The sequence below is a fragment of the Bidens hawaiensis genome, unplaced genomic scaffold (assembly GCF_021521415.1).
Source record: "Bidens hawaiensis isolate Kalapana, Puna unplaced genomic scaffold, B.hawaiensis_p1.1 tig00050839_1, whole genome shotgun sequence".
Taxonomy (NCBI): Eukaryota; Viridiplantae; Streptophyta; class Magnoliopsida; order Asterales; family Asteraceae; genus Bidens; species Bidens hawaiensis.
Window position 1 is genome coordinate 7,218 of NW_027499126.1, and position 8,896 is coordinate 16,113.

The window sequence follows — 8,896 nt, forward strand, 5'->3', positions numbered from 1 at the left end:
TTCCTTTTAGATGATTCGGCAGTTGCCCGTCCCTTTTTGCATTAGTGGACACTTTTTTCTTTGTCATCCCTATACAACCACATAATTCCACAATTAGTAGATGACCATACCACAAAATCAAATATAAATCACAAAAGACCAAACCGTTTGCTCTTTTATTTCCAAACGATTATCCATTCCTCGTTACACATTTAGATTGCAAAAAGAATTTAAACTTGTTTATATAAACAAATACCAATTTCACAATCGAAAACGTTTTTTTGAGCATGAATTATCAATCACAAACCCATAGTCCCACTTTCTTCTTCAAAATTCATCAACAACAAATCTTGTTCATTCCATGGTTAAACATCACAAGAGCAGTTACTTTAATAAAATCACATTGTAGCAACACTAATATGATTTTAACAAGATTTAATAAACTATGAAACCTTGAATGACAACCCATCCCACAATCAACCAATTAAGTTTCAAGTTAGCATGAACATACCACCATACTCTTCCAATATAAATAAGCAGTAAAAACATACCTTTTTGTTCCCTTGGTAATGAATGTATGAAAAAAAAATGCAAACTTGAACCAAAAACTTGAAAATCTCGGACCAAAAAGTACCAAATACTCAAAAAAAATCGTGGAGAATCTTGAGATATAGATACAATAGCTGTATTCCTCTCGAAAAAATAGTCAGGTTTGACTTAAAATTCGTTCGTTTTGCTGAAGAATTGAGAGAGTTAGAGATTTGGAGAATTAGGGTTTAGGTGATGAAGATGACGAACGGTAGTTTTTGTTATGTTTGTGGGTTAAGTTTTGTGATTAAAGTTGATCTTGTGGCTGAGATTTGATGTAGTAAGGACTTGGGTCGGGTTTATTTGAATTAAAAGGAGTTTGAATGAGTAAATCGGGTCGACCCATTTCCAAGTCACAGCCACCTATGGTGTTTTAAAACAGAGGGAAGTTGGCGTACGGTCCGATAGACTTGTAACTGCACACCAGAAAAAAAAAACGTACCTTACGGTATTTAAACCGTATCCTACGGCTGGTTGAATTTTGCACAGATACCGTATGGTGTTTTAAAACAGAGGGAAGTTGGCGTAGCCTATGTTGAAAGATGATGTGCAGGTACTGTCAACTTCATGTTGACTTTAGGCAACATTCACATATTATTATTATTTATTTTTTTTCTTTCTAAACGTGAAGAAGAATATATCTATATATATTTTATTTTATTTCTTTTTTTTCTTTTTATAACTACATAACCACAACTAAAGAAACTTTTTTTTCGCGCTAAGTCGAGGTTCGTTAAGTCGGACGAACCCTTCCCCAACTTAAAATTGAACATTGTCCTCAATGTTTTAGAGAATGGGCATCGTCTAACTACCGCTCCCCAACTTAGTTATAAAAAATATACGTGAAAATAAATTGACACATACAATAAAATACATGAATACAATACAGATGGTTTGTTCCCCACCCGATGTTACCTGACCCTCAGACGGATTCATATGTTGGCGAGTCTACCAAAAAACTCACAACATCCATTTGCTTTATGTTAATGTCTCGAGCTTCAAGAAACGGTTTTAATCGATACCCATTTACCACTTGTCTCGTCTTATCTTTTAGACTTTTGATTTCCACCTCACCATAGTTCCCGACTCGTAAGATAACGTAGGGTCCCATCCACTTGCTTTTCAACTTCCCGGGAAAGAATTTGGCCCGAGAATTGTAAAGCCATACCTTTTGTCCAACTTCAAAGGTTTTCTTCCGAATTTTCACGTCGTGAACTTCTTTCATCTTTGCTTTGTAAGCTGCAGAAGTTTCATACGCTTCATTTCTTATTTCTTCCAGCTCGTTTAGATTTAGCTTTCTTTCTTTGCCTGCATTGTCATATTCAAGATTAACTTTCTTAACGGCCCAATATGCACGATGAGCGAGTTCCATAGGCAGATGACAACCTTTCCCGTAAACTAAACGATATGGAGTGGTTCCAATAGGAGTTTTATAAGCGGTTATGTAAGCCCATAAAGCTTCATCTAACCGTAAAGACCAATCCTTACGGTCGGGTCTTACAGTTTTTTGTAAAATTTCTTTTATTTGCCTATTGGAAACCACCACTTGACCGCTTGTTAGCGGGTGATATGGAGTTGCAATCCTATGGTTAACGCTATAACGTTTAAGTAATTTTCCAAAATTAAAATTTTTAAAGTGAGATCCCCCATCACTTATGATCACACGAGGGACACCAAACCTTGTAAAAATATTAGTTTGAACAAAATTACAAACAATGGAGTGGTCGTTTGTTTTAGTGGCTATTGCTTCTATCCATTTGGACACATAACCAACGGCCACTAAGACATAACTCTTACCATATGAATTCGGGAACGGTCCCATGAAATCGATTCCCCACACGTAGAAAATATCAACGACAAGGATCAGTTGCATGGGCATTTCATCTCGTCTAGAAATACTCCCTAATTGTTGACACCGCACACAATTCTTTCCAAACTCGTGTGCATCTTTAAAAATACTAGGCCAAAAGAAACCGCAAGATAAAACCCGATGTCCGGTTTTCTGCCCACTAAAGTGGCCCCCACATGCATATGAATGAGCGTGAGCCAACACATCTTGAACTTCATTATCCGGGATACACCTTCGAATCATCTGATCGGGTCCCATTTTGAACAAATCCGGTTCATCCCAAATATATAGTCTGGCTTGAGCAATGAATTGACATCTTCTTTTCTTGTTCCATGATTCCGGAAATGTTCCAGCAGCCAAGTAATTCACAATATTAGCAAACCATGGTAATGTAGAAATTGATAAAATATGTTCATCTGGAAATGATTCATTAATTGGTTTGTTTGTGTCGTCCTCTTCCACTACAATTCTCGACAAGTGGTTGGCCACCACGTTTTCACACCTTTTCTTTTCTCGGATTTTAACATCAAACTCTTGTAACAACAAAATCCACCTAATCAACCGTGGTTTTGCATCCTTTTTCTCCATGAGGTACCTAAGAGCACTGTGGTCAGAATATATAATGACTTTGCTACCCCAAATATAAGAACGAAATTTATCCAAAGCATATATTACTGCAAGTAATTCTTTTTCTGTTGTTTTGTAATTAAGTTGTGCATCAGAAAGAGCTTTACTTGCGTAGTATATAGCCACGGGTTTCTTATCAACCCTTTGACCCAAAACAGCCCCAATTGCATAATCACTTGCATCACACATGATTTCGAATGGTAAAGACCAATCGGGTGATTGTAAAATAGGGGCTTCAACCAATTTTTGTTTCAAAATGTTAAAAGCTTCAATACATTCTTCATTAAAAACGAAAGGTGCATCTTTTAATAGTAAATTACATAAAGGCTTTGTGATTGAGCTAAATCCTTTAATAAACCTCCTATAAAACCCCGCATGACCTAAGAATGATCTAATGCCCTTAACATTCGTGGGATTAGGTAAAGTGGATATAACTTGCACTTTTGCATGATCTACCTCAATCCCACGACTTGAAATCACATGGCCCAACACGATACCCTCTTGGACCATGAAATGACTTTTTTCCCAGCTCAAAACCAAATTTGATTCAACACATCTTTTTAACACCTTCTCTAGTTGATCTAAGCATGTTTTAAAAGATGAACCAAAAATAGAAAAATCGTCCATAAAGATTTCCAAAGACTCCCCCACCATATCTGAAAAGATACTCATCATACACCTTTGGAAGGTGGTGGGGTAAATGCGAAAGTACCATATGGACATGTAAAGGTGGTCTTTTGTTGATCCTCAGGATGAATGGAAATTTGGTTATAACCAGAATAACCATCTAAAAAGCAATAATATTTCTGACCTGCCAATTTCTCTATAATTTGATCTATGAATGGTAAAGGAAAATGGTCCTTAGAAGTAGCTGCATTCAATTTTCTATAGTCAATACAAACCCGCCACCCGGTTACCGGCCGAGTGGCTACCTCCTCACCTGATTCGTTCTTAACGACTTGGATGCCCGCTTTTTTATGCACAGTTTGTGTTGGACTTACCCATGTGCTATCGGAAATTGGGTAAATAATACCGGCGTCCAACCATTTCAAGACCTCCTTCTTCACCACCTCCCTCATGTTGGGATTCAATCTTCTTTGTGTATCCCGAGATGGTGCAACTTCTTGATCCGTGATGATCTAGTGCATCACAATTGAAGGGCTAATACCTTTCAAATCAGCAATGGTCCAACCGATTGCCGCCTTGTAATTCACCAAAACTTCCATCAATTCACCCTCTTGGTCCCCGGTCAAATTAGATGCAATAATGACCGGTAGGGTGACATTTTCTCCCACATAAGCATACTTAAGATGCTTTGGTAACTCCTTCAGCTCAACTTTTGGTGTTTCTACCAATGATGGCTTCAATTTTGTGTCAATATTAACGGGTAAGCTCTCTGTTTGATGGGTCCATGGGGGTCTACCCTCATTGATTGCCATGACCTCAACTTTCTTCTCATCCTCACTTAAACCCTCCTGCAACTCCTGTTCAAACCTGTCAAAAACAAAACTATTCTTCGCGATACACCCGTCAATGATATCGGCCATGAAGCACTCATCATTAAAAAGAGATTCAGTATTGTTAGAAAACATATTTAAACGAAGCTTACGGTTACCGAATTTCATATCCACAGTTCCTTCTGCACAACTTATGTGGGCATGGGATGTTGCCAAAAATGGTCTTCCCAAAATGACATTTGGTTGTTTCCCCTGTATACTAGAAACATAATCAGGTACCAAAAAATCAACAGGAAAATAAAAGTCTTCCACCTTTACTATAACATCGGTTAAGATTCCCCTTGGAAGTTTTAATTTCAAATCAGCCAAGACGACTGTTGTATCGACTTTTTGTAACGGGCCAAAATCATATTGATCATATAAACTTCCTGGTAGAATACTTATACTTGCCCCGAGATCCAAGAGCGCCCTTTCAATTTTAAAATCACCAACTTGAATTGAAATTAAGGGTGCCCCCGGATCTTCTAGTTTAGGTGGAAGTGCACCCGATAAAACTGCACTCACATTGACATTCACACCAACTTTCTTAGGTAACTTATGATGCCGTTTCTTGGTACACAAATCTTTTATGTATTTAGCATATGCTGAACTTGTTTTATTGCATCAATCAATGGAAGGTTAATTTTGAATTGTTTGAAAACTTCCCACATTTCATCTTGTTGTGGACCCCTTTTATTAATTTGTGACCTTTTTACTGGGTTCACCAAAGCTTCGGGAAAGGGGGGAGTTTTAACTTCCACATCCTTTTCCAAAATTTCGGTGAGGTTTTCATTAGTTACAAATTTACCATTAGGGTTCTCATTAACCAGTTTTGATTGTTTTTCTTTTAAAATTGGTTCCGTTTCATTATCACTTTCCTCATTGACATCTTCCACCACACCTTCAACGAATTGTGGTGGATTATCGACTTTGTTATCATAAATCTTACCATTTCTTAAAACACTTACCTTTTTGACGTCGGCATGCTTTGAAAACTTTGAACTTGTACTTTGATGTCCCGGATTAATTGTGGTGTCACTTGGTAGCTTTCCCGCACTCTTCTTGATTTGAGCCACCTCCTCGGCCAATTGACCCATTTGTTTTTCTAATGTTGCTTGAGATTTCTCTTGAATTTCCATTCTTTGGACCCACCTCTTATCCGTTTCATCATGTTTTTGTGCCATTGTTGTCGACATTGCCATCATGTCATCAAGGGTAGTAGAACTTTGTTGGTTACCTTGGTCTTGATTTTGACTCCGCCCTTGAGTGTAATTCCTTGACGAATTATTTTCTCGGTTATTGTATGAATTTCTTTGATAGTTTCCCGAGTTGTAATTGCTTTGTTGGCGGTTTTGATAAGAACTCTCACCTTGGCTTGACCCTTGAAATTTGGGTTTGATTGATTTGATGCATTACCATACCTAAAATTAGGGTGGTTTCTCAAACCCGGGTGATATGTGTTAGAGTTCATATCATAATTCTTTTTCTCTCCATACACATTATTCACCTCTTCATATGCTTCCTCATCAAATGGGCAATCATCACTCTTATGCCCCAAGTCATTACACCTTTCACACACATTGAATTTTACCGATGCGAAATCTTTTTTCTCCTTCTTTTTCAAAAGAGCTAGTTCTCGTTCTAATGATGCCAATTTCTCCTTAGTCTCATAATCCGGGTTGGATTTTGAAATAAGATGCTTAGCTCTTCGACTAGTTGATGCCTCGGTTTTGGAGCTTTGACTCATCTTCTCAAAAAATTCCCAATCTTCTTCTTCGGGTCTTGATAACAAATTTCCATTACTTGTAGATTTCAAATATTTCATTTCTTCTTCTGTCAACCCATCAACAACGCATTTGACTAATTCCCATAACTCAATTTGATGATGTGGGCATTTCCTTAACAACTCTTTGAAACGGGTAAACGCCTCATGAAATAATTCACCCGGTTGTTGCTGGAAAGTTCGAATCTTCTTTCGGGCTTCATCCGTCTTCGCCAAAGAATAGTATTCATCCAAAAATATTGTTGCATTTCATCCCATGAATGAATACTATTGGCGGGTAAAGTGACAAACCAACTCTTAGCTTTATCTTTTAAAGAGAACTGAAACAACCTCAACTTTACTTCATCTTGATCAAGATTTTGATCACCAATTGTACCACAAATAGCGGAGAAATCGGACAAATGGGTGTATGGTTCCTCGGTAGCCATACCATGAAAATGTGGAAGAACATTTATGTAGTTGGGTCTTGACTTAAATGCTCTTGTACCCTGTCTTGGTGGTGCAATAGGTGAAGTATTATCCGAAATAGCCAGTCTAAACCGACCATTAACTCCATGAACCGGTGCCACATGATGTCTTCTTTGAAGTTGTGGGTGGTTGTTACCACCACCCCGTTGATTATTAATTGGAACACCATTTTAGAATTGATTTCTAACCCTTCCATTTGGATTAGGAGCCCGGTCATAAAGATTATTGTTATTGATGTTGATCCGGCCTCCTCTCTGATTATTGTTTGGAAGGAAATCCTCAAATCCATATCCACCCGCATATCTACAGTCCGCATACTCGTTACCATTCCACTCCCCATAGTTATTGCTTTGTTCATACCCCTCTTCATAGTTATTTTCCCTTTCCCAATCATCATAACCATCTTAGTTATCCGCATACCCAAACTCATCACCATCATCATTATAACCCGTATCTCCCGTGTGTAATGAGTGGATACTAATGTTATCCTCTTCATCATTTTCTTCATTATTATTGGGAAAAAGGTTTTGTTGGGGAGGAGTTTGGTGTTGTGGGCTTCTTCGGTTGTTATTGGGATTCAGATTTTGGTTTCGATTGGAATTTTGGTTTTGATTAGAATTGCGGTTTTGATTAATGGGCATTGGTGGAGTGGGGTGGTCTACGGTTATTGCCAATTGACTGGTTGCTCATGTTTGTAGGTTCGGGTAAAATGGGTTGCAAGTTTTGTTGTCGGTTTCGGTTTTGCCTTGCTATTCTCTCTTTTTCCGGTTCAAAAGCAAGTGGTGAAGTCCGCCCGGATAAACGAGTACGCATACAATAACTGTCACCTGCACACGTAAACAACTACCACACGTAAACGAGAACAAAAAAAATAAAAATAAAAATAAAATAACAAAAAAACACTTAAACAAATTATCACTACTAAAAAAAATTGACCAAATTTAAAAACACCAAGCGCACAATCTCACCGGCAACGGCGCCAAAATTTGATCGATCGTCGTTGGACCGGTCAAAGATAGATAAAATGTGTGTCCTAGATACCTTAAACTAGTTAGGGTAAGAAGGGTGTCGAACCACGAAGAGTTTGTGGTCGGTGGTCTAAATTTAGTTATTATGAAGCATGTGTAAAGTCGTATAAACCAAATATGATTTTGATTGCAAAATGATGAACCAACAAATTGGTTCAATTGATTTATAAAATTAAAGTGATTTGACCTTAATGTGAAAATGAGTAGTAAATGGTAACCAAGTAACTTAAGTTGATTGATGAGACAAGAATTAGAAAAAAAAATGACCATCCTGGGCTTCGAGCTATGTCGCGATTTATACTTTAATTTAGTTTGTTAATTGGAAATCACATAAACATAATTTGGTAAATAAGTGCGAAAAAGGATTATTACAAAACAAGGGATTCCGACCGTATTGACCTTTCGATTTGTGACCGGGCAAGGAACACGCGCTAGGAAATTGTCATAGTAAAAATCAAATTATATAATATGAAATCCGTAAATCAATTGCTAGTATATGATTATGTAAACACCAAAAACGGACAATTGACAATAGATTCAACAGTAATAACTTTGTTCTTCAAACACACAAATACCACAAAAACCCTAATTGTTCAACAAAGATGATGAAACACATAAAGTTTAAATCCAACAAACACAAATCAAAGTCATGAGATGCAAACATAAACCTTAGACCCGGGTTGATCAAAAGAAAGTTTAGCCTAACATGTTAACCATAGTTCTTACAATTGGCAATGATGAAATCTTCAATTGATGATGAACCTTGATGATAAAAAGGCCTTGCCTCTTGTTTCTCCCTTGATTCTTGATGAAGATGATAATCTTTTCTTAAAAGATGATGATAAATATTTAAAAGATGATTCTAAAACCTCCAAATCGGCCATTCATATCCCCCAAATCATGTGGTCAAAGATTTCCATCAATAGCATATTAATCCTCATTAAAACTTGGTCAAAAACTGATTTTCGCGTTTTTGTATCTGCAGGGGCCGTAGGGTCCGGTTGGTCCTACGGCTGGCAACATTTTTCTTAAACTCTTGGCTTTTAAACACGCTTAAATCCGCTCCTTTGTGTCCTTT

The 8,896-nt window shown here is 37.4% G+C and overlaps 1 pseudogene; it reads right to left on the reverse strand.

The window, feature by feature from the left end:
- Nucleotides 1-1,489: 1,489 nt before the first annotated feature.
- On the reverse strand, nucleotides 1,490-5,723 carry LOC143598792 (uncharacterized; annotated as a pseudogene).
- Between the last annotated feature and the right edge of the window lie 3,173 nt (nucleotides 5,724-8,896).